Source organism: Diabrotica undecimpunctata, chromosome 9, assembly GCF_040954645.1.
Source record: "Diabrotica undecimpunctata isolate CICGRU chromosome 9, icDiaUnde3, whole genome shotgun sequence".
Taxonomy (NCBI): Eukaryota; Metazoa; Arthropoda; class Insecta; order Coleoptera; family Chrysomelidae; genus Diabrotica; species Diabrotica undecimpunctata.
Window position 1 is genome coordinate 133945694 of NC_092811.1, and position 18676 is coordinate 133964369.

Here is an 18676-nt window from a genome sequence, read left to right on the forward strand (position 1 = left end):
AGCTTACATCTAGTGGCTGGAGTTTATGGGTACAATGAGGTGGAAAACACAACAGAACTACACCATGTTGTCTTGCAAGGTCAATAAGTTTTAAATTTTTTGTGTGCGTAAAATGGCCATCTAACAATAACAACACAATATTTTCTTTTGAAGCTCTTGACCATGCTACGAATTTTTTAAACCATTTAACAAACAAATCACCTTGCATCCAGCCTGAATCATTACACTCAGCCCAAGACCCTGGTGGTGCGCCATCTAACAGTTCCGGCTTCATTCGTTTCCTTGGAAAAATAAAAAGTGGAGGCATGAATGAACCATCTGCACCCATACATATTTCCACAGTAAGCATCTTCCCTCTCTCTGCGGACGACAAAGAACCTATTTACTGAAATTTTGTTAAACCCCATAGCGCGTGCTGCAGAAGTTGCCTCTGGTTTTCTTAAAGATAGAACATCATGCCTTTTAAGGAAAGCAGACAACCAATCTTCTCTCGCCATTTGGGTGGTATGATTAAAGTTATGGGAAATTTCGTTTCGTTCTGCTAACTGATATGCAACTTTTCGAAGGTCTCTTGATGTAAGCCCAAAAAGGCGATTTTCCATATCTTGAATATAGCCAACCAACTCCAATTCCTGCTCTGGTGTAAATACCGGTTTGAAGAATCCCATGCCTTTTTTAACGGCACAAGACATGTCTTGATTGGCTTGGTATTTACGTATGCGACGTTGTAAAGTAGCACGAGTAACAGCATAATTTGTAGCAGCAGTTTGACACGCCATGTTTCGATTTATAACAGCATCAATTGCTTGTGCCATTCCATTCTCTGTCCAAGATTGTCTGTTGGTCTGTTTTATATAATTACGCACCATATTTGCTTAACTGAAATAGAAACAAACGTTGGTTTAAGAGTGTATCTAACAGCTTGATAACGAGGGGCAATACGGACAGGGGCATTATGGGCACCCTATTATTGCTCATTTTGCCCCGCTCATTATGCCCCACGCTTCATATTTAACTATTTTTGCCTCCTTAAAAGAAACCACAACAATTCTTTTGATTTAAGTTACATTAATGTAATAACTAAACTCACCTTTTGATCGTAGAGCTGTAACAATTTTAAAAACGAAACACTGATTGCCGTAGTATACTAAACAATATCATACAAAATTATATCACGTGTACAAAGAGATATCTATTACAAATAACGACCGCAGCGAACGGTTGATTCGTCTAAACTGAGTTGCCTGTTACGGGCACGCGCCTTTTACTTTATGCTAGAGAGGTGTTGCCAAACTGCATTGGAAATTTTCTAAATTTAAGGAATTGTTCATCATGCCCCGGTGCTCATTTTGCCCCGGCTTCCCCTATAGTTTGTTTTTTGTAAGTATTGATCGCATGCTTTAATTCTAATGTTAGTGCCTTTTTAAATAATATATATATATATATATATATATATATATATATATATATATATATATATATATATATATATATATATATATATATTATAAATGTACAAATGATTAACAAATTATAAAATCTATACATACAAAAGGATCTATAACGTATGTTGATTATACGAACTTTATAAAAGCAGCGTAGAAAGAATGTTAATTTTAAAATACAATAAATAATGCATTTTTAATTTTGATTCAACCAAACGCTACATATTTTGTCGCGCTGCATGTTCAGTTATGTTACGTACACGAATTGTTATTAAAATTTTATACAACATAATGAAAAGTGAACAAAACGTTCACGACGATATTAAATTTGATATTTGCAAGTTTTATCCTTAATATTTAACACAGAATTGAACATGTGGGTATATATAAAAACGGTGTTTATTTAGCGGATGTTTTTTTGTTCCAATAGTACATATTATTGTCTAACATGAAAACAGTAAAGAATAAAAGTAAAAGTATACTCGATTTCCAAATGTATGATAGCAACGGAAGTTTATATATTCTATTTATCTAGTTTATATAAACTTCCCGTGCTCGAATCGGTATCAATAAAGTGTTATGAATCATTTCGGCCAATTCCAGCCTCATCAGACACTTGGGCTGATACAAATTCAAACTCGGAAAGTCCAACCAATGTCTCCTAAAGCTTCACCACTGCAGTGGTTAGCGTATAGAGGCGTCACCTGATTTGGCGGCCGTGAACGAAAACGATATAATAATATCGTTTTCTGTCCTCTAGCTAGGCTATGCGAAATGTGTAAAAGATTAGAGAGTTTTTGTGCAAGCAAATACGTATACGTAACATATCTTTTTGACATATAAGCATGCGCATTAATGGTTGAACTAACGTATCTAGATACGTATTACTTGGTATTACCTAACGTAACGGGCTGGTACGTTACGTTCATACGCATCCCTAGCGAGCCGAAGGTAACCGAATGCGCATGGGAATCTTACCCGATTACCAAAATTTTAACATCCACATTTCATAAGCACATGTGGTAATAGTATATTTGTTTTGATTTTTATAAATAATGGAAAGCAGTAGAAAACGACTTCACTTCAGCAATGAAGATGATTTGTTCTTGTTGAAGGAAGTCGTAGGCAAGAACTCTTACGACCATCCAGAAAGAAGGAATTTAATTCAAAAGCGAAAAATGTTTTTAATGGTATCAAAATTAAAGCGGCCGTATAGTCGTGCAAGATGTGGAGAAGAAGGGCATCTTATATGTCTTCGTCTTCATCATCAATAAAGGCACCTACATTTAATATCGCGTCCATCTCAAAAATTAAAAATTGTTCAAAAAATATTTGTTATTTATTTTGAAAATCAAAAATAGGGTCAAATGACAAGGACAAGACTGGCACTGACAATTTATTAGTTAATCACTAATTCGATGAGGGCAACACCATCGTTACGTTGCGTGCAGAACTTTAACTCTCAATTTAAAGTTCATCTTCTTCGATACGTTAGTTCTTTACGTATAGGGAGATACGTTACGTTAGGTAGTTACAAAAACTCCCTATTAAATCTTCTAGCAAAAGCTGCTATTCGCGAGGAACCGCAAAGTGGACGACGACTCGTGGTAGATTTTTAAAAGCATCCACTTCGGGAAAACCTTGAAATTGTCATTAATTTGTATACATATTAGCGACCGGTTTATATTCTAACTAACAATGACTTTGACTTCAAAAAACTATTGCAGTGTTCCTCAATGTTCATCCTAATATAATTAAAAAAAAATTCCATACATAAAAGTTGGGCAATGCGTTTTGCCAATTGGCAAACCTATAATCAAGTACATGACTGTGTGCAGTTTACATTTTTCTGAGAACGATTACTTTCCAAGTAAGTGTTGATTAAAATATTATTTATATTTTAATATATTTATATTTAATTTACTTTATAGTAACACCTGAAACTAAATTTAGAAGACTGAAGAAAGATGCTGTTCCATCAGGAAAATTGCTCCAAAGGTCACATGAAGTTATTAGTAGAAAACGTAAGACGTAATTAACAAAATATAACGTGGCCAGCTCCAAAAACTGCCTCACCCTCAACTAAAGAACTCTATCGACCTTGCAACCACAAAAATAATTGAGATAATGTAAATTTTACTTTCCGTGTTTCAGACACACTGTGAAAAAACAAACATTTAATTTTATAAAATGTAAAAGAAATAATAAATTAGACTTACAATCAATTTAATTTAACTGTCAGACGACCGGTTTCGCTTTCTACAATATGCAAAGCATCTTCAGGTCGCGATACAAAGTTAATTAAATGCTGAAAATAATAAACCCATATTAGGGTGTTGTCTAATAAAGGTAAAACAAAGATAGGTGATATAAATTATATAAATTACAGTAATTATGCCAATATTACATGTCTGTGGTAATTAAAAATGAATAAAATGTTTAAGCAGACAAGGTAAGACCCACAAATTGGTGAAATAGTCTATTAAACTGTAATGAATTAATAAATAAACAAATAAATAAAACATTACTTCATCACACATACACATTTAAAATCCTCCCCTTTTTAAATTTAATGTCTGTTTCGTCCCCCCGTTTTTTAAGTGATTTCTGTGTGTTTTCTGTGTGTCTTAAAGTGTCTCAATTTTAAATTTTAACTTTATAATTTGGACTTTACAACAATTTGCCACATATTGTAACATAACTTTATCAAAAAAATTTGATATATAATTGCACACCCACACAATTTGTACATCTATTCTTATTCGTTGTCTCACAACTGTCACCTTCAAAAACAAAAATAAAAATCTCAATAAATAACACACATTTCATAAATATATCTCCAGAATAAATATAAATAACTTTAAAGAACTTAATGGTATAGAACATTACTTTCATCAAACAAACAATTACATTTACCTATCTCTACTTCATTGGATAAAATCTGTCTCCTCAAGAACTTCCCCGTTTACTGTTAAACAATTACAATAGTTGACTTGAGTTCTCCAATTAACAATACAAGATAGTTTGAACCATGTTCTTTCAACCATCAATTAATAGAGTACCGGCATGTAAGTATTGTTTTATTTATTTGTTTATTTATTAATTCATTACAGTTTAATAGACTATTTCACCAATTTGTGGGTCTTACCTTGTCTGCTTAAACATTTTATTCATTTTTAATTACCACAGACATGTAATATTGGCATAATTACTGTAATTTATATAATTTATATCACCTATCTTTGTTTTACCTTTATTAGACAACACCCTAATATGGGTTTATTATTTTCAGCATTTAATTAACTTTGTATCGCGACCTGAAGATGCTTTGCATATTGTAGAAAGCGAAACCGGTCGTCTGATAGTTAAATTAAATTGATTGTGAGTAAGTCTAATTTATTATTTCTTTTACCTTTTGAAATGGACTCACACAAGCAACACATTCATGATTTAATTTTATTTTTATTCAGGTTTGGGAGTCAATTCCCGCATGTATAAACTCAAATCACAAACAAATAAACTTTGAAGAACGTACTTTTAAACTTTTACTTTGGCAAAACACACGTGTAAATGATTTATATTAAACGTTTTATAGCTTTGAGGTCAAATGACAAAATTATTTGTTTTCCCGAAATTATCGTCCATCTTTGAAATCTTGAGCGCCCCTGTCGGAATTGGCTATCGCGAATCTCTTTGTTGAATTAAATGGCCAAATATACAAAGAGCACAAAATTCTAAAGAATGGAGGAGTTTAAGGAAGGCCTATGTCCAGCAGTGGACGTGATAAATGAAGGCTGGATGATGATGATGATAATGGTGATGATGAAACTGCACATATTGTAGACTACATGTAAATATTTTGAAATGAGATAAAACATCTACTTTACCAGCAATAGAAAAAGATTGTTAAAACTTACCTTTAACAAAATCTTTGTAGAACCATATCTCCTATTCTGCTGGTCTGCATCAGCATCTATGACTCGTATACTGGAGCTTCTCTGCATTCTTTCAACCATAATTCGTGCGAATCACTCCGGATATCTTCTGATCCCGGCGGCGACCAACTCATTCTGACATTTGTACACGCTATCACAAAACAGTTTCTATTAGTTATTCATTAAGTTGCCTAAATAAAGAATTTTGATTGTTCCTAATCAATGCTTGTGCTGCTGTTATTTTTGCATGTTAGCGATTTCATTTTTCGCCTCCTTTTCATTGATCTTTTTTTATTCTACTTCTTCATTTCCACTTCCTTCTTTATATCAAAATTCCTCTTTTAGAGAACTTTTTGGAATTACCTGGATCAGCCTCGAACAACTTACCCAAGAGTCTTGAAAGACTCACAGATAAGTCACCCTTATTGACCCAGAAACTGTCAATGATCCCATCTAACAGTTATCAAAATCGCACTCTAACTGTGGAGTCCGTAACTTTAATAAATATTTTAATATTTGATCTGAAATTGATATATAAGTAATTTTGCATTTCATTTTATATTATATTTTTAATTAAACTAGTATTAATTATATTTTATATTATTATTTAAACTTTTATGTATCTCGTATCTCCACCACATACATACTCCTACCTTTACCGATAATTATTAACGACACGGTACTGGATGCTGCAAAAAAGAAAAGATTTGTCAATTTTTACAGATATTTTGCATTAGTTAAATTTAAAAAAGTTTGATATATACATCCATCATACATCTTCTTCTTCTAATGGCGCTACAACCCTTTGTGAGTCTTGGCCTGCTTAACAATGTTCTTCCATTCTGCCCTGTCGGATACTTTCCTTCGCCACTGCCTGATGTTCATGGTTTTAAGATCCCTCTCTACGTCGTCTATCCATCTTTTACGGGGCCTTCCTCTTGTTCTGTTTCCTTGGGGCTTCCATCTCTGGACTACTTTTACAGCTCGATTATCTGGCATTCTTTCTAGGTGACCAAGCCAGTTTAGTCTTTGTGATTTTACAAATCTGACAATATCTGCGCTCTGCATTAGTTCATCCAGCTCGTGGTTCATTTTAATTCTCCACGAACTATCGCTGCATTGGGTTGGTCCAAATATCTTCCTTAGTATTTTGCGCTCAAATATTCTCAGTTGATTTTCATCAGTGGTTGAGAGGATCCACGTTTCACATCCATATGTGACCACTGGTCTAATTACTGTTTTGTAGATTCTCAGCTTAGACTCACGATTCAGTAACTTACTTTTCATTAAGTCTTTGTATGCATAAAAGCACTTATTACCGCTAAGAATCCGTGCTTGTATTTCTTGACTGATGTTGTTGTTGTCATTTATTATTGAGCCTAGGTAGGGAAAAGTGGAGGCATATTTGTAGGTATGGTTGTCTACCTTTAGATTCTCATGTTCATTCGATTTTGTGCACTCCATATATTTTGTTTTGTTTTCATTTATATATAGACCAAACGTAGCAGCTTCTCGTTTCAGTTCTATGACTTTTTCGCTCAATACCCTTTTGTTGCGGCTTATTATGGCAACATCATCCGCATATGCGCATATTTGCATTGATCTTGTATTAATACAGCCGTTTATATCCAGTTTTCTAACAACAGCTTCTAAAGTTAGATTAAAAAGTGTTGTTGATAAGGCATCCCCTTGTCTAACTCCATTTTCAATATCAAAGGCCTGCGTCATATCTCCATCTATTCTCACCATAGCTTTGGAACCCTCCAGAGTCATTCGTATAAGTTTAACCAACTTATTGGGTATCCCTAACATAGATAGTTGCTTTAACATCTTTTGTCGATCTACTCCATCAAACGCCTGTTTGAAATCGATATACAAGTTGTAAATAGGTATGTTATATTCAACACATTTTTGAATATAGTTTGAATATACTTTGTCTGAAGCCACATTGGTATTCACCAATAATCTCCTCCGAAAACGATTCCAGGCGGCTATATATAATTCCTGATAATATCTTGTAGATGACATTTAAAACTGTTATGTCCCTATAATTTTTGCAGAGTCGTTTGTCTCCCCCTTTGTACATAGGAAGTATGATTCCCACTTTCCAATCTTCTGGGATGACTTCTAGTGTCCATATGCGGTCGATTTGTTTATGGATACGCCTCCATAGCGCATGTCCACCATTCTTTATCAGTTCTGCAGTTATTCCATCTGTGTCAGGTGCTTTGTTATTTTTTAGATGTTTTATGACGTTTATCGTTTCTTCCAATGTTGGTTGCTCAACTAGTTGTTCTGCTGTGTGGTGAATTATCTCTTCATCTTCGTTTTGTTCTTTTTCTGGGTTTAACAGCTCTTGAAAATGCTCCTTCCACCTTTTCATTATTTCCTCTTTCTCGCTGATAATTGCCCCATTTTTGTCCTTGCAAACTGTTGATCTTGTTATGTATCCTTGGGTGCATTGCTTGATTTCCTTGTAAAATTTTCTAGCCTCTCTTCTGTTATTATAATCTGTAATTTGTTGTATTTTCCTATTCAACATTTCTCTCTTTTTCCTTCTGCATATTTTCTTTGCATCTTTTCTGAGTTCTTCATATGCCTTTCTATTCGATCGGGAATCCCTTTGTAGACATTTCTGTCTAGCTATATTTTTGCTATTTATTACTTGTTGGCAATCTTGGTCAAACCACTCCTCGTTTCTTTGGCTTGAAGTTTCACCTAATGTTTCCTTTGCCATATTTGTAATTGTCGTTTTGATGATATTCCATTCTTCTTCAATGTTGTTTTGTTCTCCTCTTTCATTTAATATTACTTTTATTTTCTGCTGGTACTCATTCATCTTTTTAGGATTTTTAAACATATATGTACATCCATCATACATACAAGAATTTAAAATTCAAATTTGTTTAAAGAATCGAAAATAGGAACAAATTTACGAAAAATAATCCAAATGGAAAATTGATTTTAGAAGATGTACGGGTTCCAGAAGAACTATTTATTGAAGTGATCATTACTTATTACAGGCTTAGGCAAATACATCAAATAAACATCTAATAGGTACATATTATAATATACCTATCAAATTTAATATTACTGTACCAAAAAAGTCAATTTTTTAAATAGTCTAATAAAGCAAGAGTCGATGTTTTCAGGATGCATTTATTTAAATCAGACGCATTTCCAAAAATCGGGAATTCTGTACCCACGAAGTTATAAAAAACTGTAATATTTGCAATGAAATTTTACAAAAATACAAATATATTTCAATAATAATTCACTAAGAACGAAAAATGATTGTTTTGTAAAGTTAAAATATCCATGAACCTATTTGTTAACGTTTTCAACAATAAATCATAATAATATGAAAGTAATTACTAGAAATATATAATTTATTAAATAATTTATTAAAAATCCTTTGTAAAAGGTATATAATTTTTAAAAACCCAAATGGGTTGTTATAGACAAAACGTTTTCGGAATCCATTATTCCATCATCAGTGTCCTATAAAATATATAACCACTTAATTAAAGAGAACGTGAAGTTAAAATTTTGACTAAGGTTAATGAAAAGTGTGGTTAATACTTACTAGGTGCACATGAGTGTAGCCACTAAATACATGGGTAAAAACCCGTTAACAAAAATTTAGTTACATTTGTTTTACATTATACTATATAAATTGCTAGGATGCTAAAGTTACCGTTGGATTAGGTAACATGGCGACATATGACTCCACGTTGAAGTTGCAAGTCCTGAGACGGTGTGTCTACGAGGACTTAATGGAAGCAACTGATTGAAATGACAATGTTGACAAGTTAGGACGGAACAAGTAACAGAGTAGTCAATATAACTGTATGTGTCTACTTAAGACAAAAGCCAACGTTAATTAAATTGTTAAAGTAATAGATTTTTTGATATTAAATAATATAACAGTATCAACCATCAATGTTGTTGTTTTTTAAAAATTGATTTTTATGTGTATGAGGTGAAATGTGGAGAGTAGATAATGTGGTTATAGTTAGGCAACCAACTATGCATGTGTGTGGTAGTATAATGAAAAAGAGATTTTTATATTTAGGCCCTTTATGTTTATTCAACATTTGGTACTTGGAAAATAGAAAATAGACACATGTAGAAGGTTGAATTACAGAAATTTTGTTTAATATTGGTGGAAAATGAATGAATATATTTAAAATATGACAGTGTTCTTATATGAATGAGATACAACTTTTGTAGTATAATGGTCATGTGAAATATAACTTATAACTTGATTATAGAAGGCCCTGTATGTCAAAAAACAACATTTGGTACCTGGTAAATGTAAAAATAATTAAGTTGTAAGTACATGAAAGTAAATATCTGATAGGGTGTTAACAGACTAAGTGGTATGGAAGTTTTATTTTTTTTTTAACTATTATGTGGAATGAATAGAAATTGATGGTTGGGACATGGTTTTTTAATAAGTTAATAGAATAGTACTCAACTTATAACTTAAGAAAGGTCCTATCTGTCATAAGCAACACTAGGTACCTGGGAACTATAAAAGGATAAGTTACAAGTTGTATGATTTGCAGGTGTATAATTGTCCAAAATGTGAAAATGGAAGGGTTGTGGGTTGGCTCTGTTAGAATTAAGTAAAGCAAAAATTATGGGGTCAGCTTTAATGGAAATTAAGTTCTGTGATTTGTTTTTAATTCTTAATGGATATGAAGGTCTGAAGGTGTTCATTAAACTAATGTCTAAAATAAACAGAATTTGATGGCTGGAACATGGTTTAGAAGTATGTTGTAAGTATACTACTCAACTTATAACTTAAGAAAGGCCCTATCTGTCATAAAGCAACACTAGGTACATGAGAAATATAGAGAGATAAGTTATAAGTTGGTGATGTTATAGGTGTATATAAAGCTCAATTATGAAAATGAAATAGTTCTAAGGTGGCTCTGATGAAATTGAGTGAAAAATAAGGAATTTGTAGTGTTTTTGAAAAAATGTAGGATACGGAAAGAATACAGAAGGCTGAGATCCCCAGAGAGCTGCAAACAAACCCTAGGATGGTTGTGTGGAAGAGTGAAATGAAGACTGAGAGGTTAGTTTGAAAGAGATGAAGAATAGTATAAGGTTTGGAGGTGCCGACAAGAAGTATGGACAACAAAGGTATAGTGGGTCGGACTAGAAGTTTGGATTTACTAGAGAGTGATAAGGACTGATTGGGAGTGTGATGTGTAAACAGAAAAGTTTTTTGGAGTGGTTTAAAGAAGATGAGTATTTGGCGGACAAATAGTGATAAATGTAGATTTTTGTTGTAAAAGTGAGTAGGGGATGAAGATTATGAAAATAGTTGGCGATGGAGAGGGAGGAAGTCTCGATTGAAGGATACATGACGATTGACGCAATTTGGGCTTTTTTGTTTTTCTTTGAGAATTTCAAGGTCTTCGTATAAGTCTAATTTAAGGAAATTTTTTTGGGGGATGTTGTGAATAAGTGAAACGTCTTCTGGGATATTAAGGGTGTGTTTGTGTTCTTTAAGATGTTGAGAGAAAGTGGAAGTATTTTCTCTTTTAGTGTGTTCTAGAGAACGTGAGGATAGTGATCTGCATGTTCTACCTATGTAAGAGGCGTTACAATCTGAACATTTTAATCTATACACTCCACTCCGATCCATATAATTGATGGGATCTTTGGAATTAGATATGTGTTGACCCAAATTGTTGGGTACTTTAAATGACACATGGATGTTTTCAACCGACCGTTGGATGAGATTTCGAATATCTCCAGAAAGACTTTCATGATAATATGGAAGTGAAACGTAATTGGGTTTGGTGGTGAGGTCTCTGGGGAACGCATTCTCCTGCAGGGTCTTAAGGCGTTTTTTACGGATGAGTTTGTTGATGATGTTGGGATCATATCCATTGTTGACTGCTATTTGTCTAAGTATGTTGAATTCTTTTTTGTAGTTTGTGTCTGAAAGTGGAATGGTTTCTAAGCGGTGGATATAACTATGAAAAGCTGCATGTTTATGTGACATGGGGTGGTTGGATGAAAATGGAATTGTGTGATCGGTCTGTGTGGGTTTCCTATAGATACTGAAATCGAAGTGGTCAGTTAATCTGGTAATGGTAAGATCTAGAAAATTGATTGACATGGATGATTCTAGTTCCATAGTGAACTTGATATTGGGGTGAATTTGGTTAATTTTGGAAAGTAAATGTTCAGCTGAATTGGAATTACCTGAAATGAAGACTAAACAGTCATCAACATAGCGGAACCAATGGAGTATTTCAGGGTTTTTCATGATCTGTGTGGATTCTAAATGATCCATAAATACATCAGCCAAAAAAGGAGAGAGACAGCTACCCATGGCTAAGCCATCAGGTTGTCTATAGTATTTGTTGTTAAAAACAAAGAAATCTTGTTCTAGACAAAGTTGTAGAAGTTGGATAATGGATTTGGTAGTAGATGAAGTAATGGAGTTGGCTCTGAGAAGAGAATTAACCAGATTAATTGTTTCTTGTTTAGGGACAGACGTGAATAGATTGCTGACATCAAATGAAAGCATAGTAATGTTGGGGTGAAGATTGATGTGTTGTAAATTATTGACTAGATGGCTAGTATTTTTGACTGAAAATCGAGGGGTGAAGTTCGTCATGTTGTTGATAAGATTTAATATAAATTTTGATAAGATGGAGACTGGAGTGTTAATGAAACTAACAACTGGACGAATGGGAATGCCCTCTTTGTGTATCTTAGGTAAACCGTACAGCCTGGGTATCAAGGGGTTGCTTGGGATTTTATAATATGGGGCAAAATGTTCTGAGAAGAAATCTGTGAAAAGTTTGATATTGTCTTTTAATTTATTTATGAACTTTTTAGAGGGGTCTGTTGTAAGTAAAGTGAAGTTATTGTTGTTGAGGAAGGTTGAGACTTTATTATGATATGAAGTTTGATCTAAGATCACTAAACAGTTACCTTTGTCAGCTTTACTGATAATTAAGTTGTGGGATATGATTTTATTCTTAATAGATTTGAGGGTTTTGAGATGTTCATTACGTTTATTTTGAGAAAGGTTATAAAAATTGGGTGTTGAATGAAAATTTTGAAAGTTGGAAGAAGAGTTAGAAGCTGAGGGTGTATTGGTATTAAGTATTATTGAAGAGTTGGAAGAATTTTTGTTTTTGAATTTGTTTATAGTATTGAAGCAGGAGTTTCTGATTGAAGTTTTTTGATTTAACGGGACTGAAAGGTTTTGGATAATAATATCTAGCTCAATGGAGAGACTCTGGAGGTCTTTTTCAGAGACCTTACGAGGAATGGAGTATTTGAGACCTAGATTTAGTAGATGAAGTTCATTGTTATCGAAGGTAACTGAAGAGAGATTTTTTAATCTTGGGTGAAAGGAAAAATTAGAGAATTTACTGTTGTTGTTACTGTTACTATTATTTGAATTAGATTTATTTTTGATAAGATTGTTTAATTTGGATTTAAGTTTATTGAATTTGGTGAAAGTTACATTGTCCAGTCTGTCCTGAACGTCATTCAAAAAATTATTTAAGTTATCAAAGCCCATGAAATCAAGTAAAGAGTCATATGTTACCTTAAGTTTACAATCTATGTAGTTTAGCTTTCCATAATGGTTACAAATCTCCTTTTTTAAAATTTTCAGTTGGAAGGTGTTCTTTAAGTTGACTGGAACATTTCCTGGAGTTTTGATCTTGCAAAAAATAGGGAAAACCTGATTATTTATGCATTGGGAGATGAACCAAATATCCAGCTTCAAAGTGCATCATATCCCACAACTTAATTATCAGTAAAGCTGACAAAGGTAACTGTTTAGTGATCTTAGATCAAACTTCATATCATAATAAAGTCTCAACCTTCCTCAACAACAATAACTTCACTTTACTTACAACAGACCCCTCTAAAAAGTTCATAAATAAATTAAAAGACAATATCAAACTTTTCACAGATTTCTTCTCAGAACATTTTGCCCCATATTATAAAATCCCAAGCAACCCCTTGATACCCAGGCTGTACGGTTTACCTAAGATACACAAAGAGGGCATTCCCATTCGTCCAGTTGTTAGTTTCATTAACACTCCAGTCTCCATCTTATCAAAATTTATATTAAATCTTATCAACAACATGACGAACTTCACCCCTCGATTTTCAGTCAAAAATACTAGCCATCTAGTCAATAATTTACAACACATCAATCTTCACCCCAACATTACTATGCTTTCATTTGATGTCAGCAATCTATTCACGTCTGTCCCTAAACAAGAAACAATTAATCTGGTTAATTCTCTTCTCAGAGCCAACTCCATTACTTCATCTACTACCAAATCCATTATCCAACTTCTACAACTTTGTCTAGAACAAGATTTCTTTGTTTTTAACAACAAATACTATAGACAACCTGATGGCTTAGCCATGGGTAGCTGTCTCTCTCCTTTTTTGGCTGATGTATTTATGGATCATTTAGAATCCACACAGATCATGAAAAACCCTGAAATACTCCATTGGTTCCGCTATGTTGATGACTGTTTAGTCTTCATTTCAGGTAATTCCAATTCAGCTGAACATTTACTTTCCAAAATTAACCAAATTCACCCCAATATCAAGTTCACTATGGAACTAGAATCATCCATGTCAATCAATTTTCTAGATCTTACCATTACCAGATTAACTGACCACTTCGATTTCAGTATCTATAGGAAACCCACACAGACCGATCACACAATTCCATTTTCATCCAACCACCCCATGTCACATAAACATGCAGCTTTTCATAGTTATATCCACCGCTTAGAAACCATTCCACTTTCAGACACAAACTACAAAAAAGAATTCAACATACTTAGACAAATAGCAGTCAACAATGGATATGATCCCAACATCATCAACAAACTCATCCGTAAAAAACGCCTTAAGACCCTGCAGGAGAATGCGTTCCCCAGAGACCTCACCACCAAGCCCAATTACGTTTCACTTCCATATTATCATGAAAGTCTTTCTGGAGATATTCGAAATCTCATCCAACGGTCGGTTGAAAACATCCATGTGTCATTTAAAGTACCCAACAATTTGGGTCAACACATATCTAATTCCAAAGATCCCATCAATTATATGGATCGGAGTGGAGTGTATAGATTAAAATGTTCAGATTGTAACGCCTCTTACATAGGTAGAACATGCAGATCACTATCCTCACGTTCTCTAGAACACACTAAAAGAGAAAATACTTCCACTTTCTCTCAACATCTTAAAGAACACAAACACACCCTTAATATCCCAGAAGACGTTTCACTTATTCACAACATCCCCCAAAAAAATTTCCTTAAATTAGACTTATACGAAGACCTTGAAATTCTCAAAGAAAAACAAAAAAGCCCAAATTGCGTCAATCGTCATGTATCCTTCAATCGAGACTTCCTCCCTCTCCATCGCCAACTATTTTCATAATCTTCATCCCCTACTCACTTTTACAACAAAAATCTACATTTATCACTATTTGTCCGCCAAATACTCATCTTCTTTAAACCACTCCAAAAAACTTTTCTGTTTACACATCACACTCCCAATCAGTCCTTATCACTCTCTAGTAAATCCAAACTTCTAGTCCGACCCACTATACCTTTGTTGTCCATACTTCTTGTCGGCACCTCCAAACCTTATACTATTCTTCATCTCTTTCAAACTAACCTCTCAGTCTTCATTTCACTCTTCCACACAACCATCCTAGGGTTTGTTTGCAGCTCTCTGGGGATCTCAGCCTTCTGTATTCTTTCCGTATCCTACATTTTTTCAAAAACACTACAAATTCCTTATTTTTCACTCAATTTCATCAGAGCCACCTTAGAACTATTTCATTTTCATAATTGAGCTTTATATACACCTATAACATCACCAACTTATAACTTATCTCTCTATATTTCTCATGTACCTAGTGTTGCTTTATGACAGATAGGGCCTTTCTTAAGTTATAAGTTGAGTAGTATACTTACAACATACTTCTAAACCATGTTCCAGCCATCAAATTCTGTTTATTTTAGACATTAGTTTAATGAACACCTTCAGACCTTCATATCCATTAAGAATTAAAAACAAATCACAGAACTTAATTTCCATTAAAGCTGACCCCATAATTTTTGCTTTACTTAATTCTAACAGAGCCAACCCACAACCCTTCCATTTTCACATTTTGGACAATTATACACCTGCAAATCATACAACTTGTAACTTATCCTTTTATAGTTCCCAGGTACCTAGTGTTGCTTATGACAGATAGGACCTTTCTTAAGTTATAAGTTGAGTACTATTCTATTAACTTATTAAAAAACCATGTCCCAACCATCAATTTCTATTCATTCCACATAATAGTTAAAAAAATAAAACTTCCATACCACTTAGTCTGTTAACACCCTATCAGATATTTACTTTCATGTACTTACAACTTAATTATTTTTACATTTACCAGGTACCAAATGTTGTTTTTTGACATACAGGGCCTTCTATAATCAAGTTATAAGTTATATTTCACATGACCATTATACTACAAAAGTTGTATCTCATTCATATAAGAACACTGTCATATTTTAAATATATTCATTCATTTTCCACCAATATTAAACAAAATTTCTGTAATTCAACCTTCTACATGTGTCTATTTTCTATTTTCCAAGTACCAAATGTTGAATAAACATAAAGGGCCTAAATATAAAAATCTCTTTTTCATTATACTACCACACACATGCATAGTTGGTTGCCTAACTATAACCACATTATCTACTCTCCACATTTCACCTCATACACATAAAAATCAATTTTTAAAAAACAACAACATTGATGGTTGATACTGTTATATTATTTAATATCAAAAAATCTATTACTTTAACAATTTAATTAACGTTGGCTTTTGTCTTAAGTAGACACATACAGTTATATTGACTACTCTGTTACTTGTTCCGTCCTAACTTGTCAACATTGTCATTTCAATCAGTTGCTTCCATTAAGTCCTCGTAGACACACCGTCTCAGGACTTGCAACTTCAACGTGGAGTCATATGTCGCCATGTTACCTAATCCAACGGTAACTTTAGCATCCTAGCAATTTATATAGTATAATGTAAAACAAATGTAACTAAATTTTTGTTAACGGGTTTTTACCCATGTATTTAGTGGCTACACTCATGTGCACCTAGTAAGTATTAACCACACTTTTCATTAACCTTAGTCAAAATTTTAACTTCACGTTCTCTTTAATTAAGTGGTTATATATTTTATAGGACACTGATGATGGAATAATGGATTCCGAAAACGTTTTGTCTATAACAACCCATTTGGGTTTTTAAAAATTATATACCTTTTACAAAGGATTTTTAATAAATTTTTTAATATATGGTATACAGCCAAATACAGGAACGTAGATTCCTTGTGGAATATAATTTATTGTTAAAATATTCCCTAAAATTAATTATTTCAATAACTTACCTTTTAGAAAATCAGAACAGTAGATATGAATATGGAATGCTTCTATTAGTAACGCCATTCCACTACACTTATACTTTTCGTCACCTATAACAACCAAATTTATTTCCTTATTTATCATAATTCAAAAACAATCGCACATTGATTATCTTTTTGTGTGTACTGCAATTTTATGTTTTAAAAGAACCTCCTTAATTTTCAAATTTAAAATGAAATACCTACCAACATGTCGGCGCAAATCGTGAAAAGAAACCTGTAATAACTTTACCGTAGCTAGCTGGACGATTTGGTCTTTCGGTGCCCGACGTGAATTTTCGAGTAACGATTGTCATTGATCTTCAATTGTTTATCCAACGATTACTTCTTGCATTTTTAAAGTTTTTTGCAGATAAGTTTTTATATTATTTAAGCGAATGGATAATAATATCATAATACATTCGAAAAATATGTGTAGGAAAGAAAGATAGATGGCGCCAGAATTCTGAAATAAGCAAATCTACAAATAATAAAATAATAACAAATTAATTTTGTTTTTATATTGGCTACGTAATTAAAAAAATAATAAAGGTAAATAAAAATATGAAATTAATAATTCTTAAAACTAATCGAAATGTTTTAGTCTAGACTTTTACAGAAGTCGGCAACCAGTATATCGTTAGTGTTCTTCAATGTTCGTTTAATATTTTAATATTTATAAGAATCACTGTGTTTAAACAAATTGTCTGCTCAGCTGTTTTAACCTTAATTTTATACACCTATTGTAAAGGTATTCCTCTTCTTCGATCTTCATCTAGTTTGATTTTGATTGTTTTGTTCTGTATTTTGTTTGTATTATTTATTATTAATAGCATGCTCTTCTCTTCGTTTACTTTTATCTTCATATTTTCTATCTCTTTCGTCTAAATATCCGCCAGTTTCTTTAATTTTCCTTAACTGTTGTGAATAGGTTCCATTCTCTAAGAACTTATGGATTTTTGAAGATTTTATATTCGTTCTTTTGTGTTTTTCCATATTCTGTCTGTTATTAATATAAATAATAGTGGATTCAAACTATCTTCTTGCTTTATACCTTTTAGAATATCAAAACTTTCCAATATTTCTCTATTCGACGAAAATCTTCCGTGTCAAATCTCTCAGTAACATGAGTTTTTAGACGTATAAGTCGAAAATCATTGACAAAGGTGTTTAGCGAGGAAATTCGTTTTGTATCTGAACCGAATGCTTCGTTCTGCACTAGCTTCAATACAAATATTTCGGCTTTATCGATTTCCTCAGCGACCAATCACCAATACGTTTCTCGTTTGAATTTCTTGCATTATAACAAAATCGTAGCGCCCAAGCTATCATTCTTAAAAGTTTTATGTACTGAGAAAAATAATGCAGATGCCAATCGTCAGACGTCATATCCAATAGTAACGAACTGGGTTTTTTCTTTTTCTCGGTACCGACTTCTTCTTCGTCAACTTCTACTTTTTGTTGAGGTCAATCATTTTCTTTTCTGTACAACCATTCCGGGCCCTCTCACAATCGATAGTCAAACAATTGCCGAACACCACAGCCTCTTGATGGAAGATCGGCAGGATTGAGAGAACCAACTACATATTTCCAACGCTCAGGATTGACTAAATTTCTAATCTCCTTAACTCTATTAAAAACAAAAACAGACCAGTCATCCTTACGTTGAATCCAAGAAAGAACAGTAGTGGAATCACTCCAAAAATAAGACTAAACATTTTGAGAAAATTGTCTTTTTACTGACTGATAGTCATGCACCGATAGTGGCTGCCAACAGTACCAATCTGGGTATAGAAAT

The 18676-nt window shown here is 33.1% G+C and overlaps 1 protein-coding gene across 3 annotated transcripts in view; it reads right to left on the reverse strand.

Moving 5' to 3' along the window:
* The window catches only part of kek3 (leucine-rich repeat, immunoglobulin-like domain-containing kekkon 3 protein), a 680415-nt gene extending 663245 nt beyond the window's left edge, over positions 1–17170 (reverse strand). For all 3 annotated transcript variants that reach the window (XM_072545350.1, XM_072545351.1, XM_072545349.1), the window contains exons 1-3: positions 17086–17170; positions 16867–16950; positions 5363–6069 (exon numbers count right to left, since the gene is read on the reverse strand). The gene's annotated coding sequence lies outside the window, so the exon portion shown is untranslated. The remainder of the gene's footprint in view (positions 1–5362; positions 6070–16866; positions 16951–17085) is intronic.
* Between the last annotated feature and the right edge of the window lie 1506 nt (positions 17171–18676).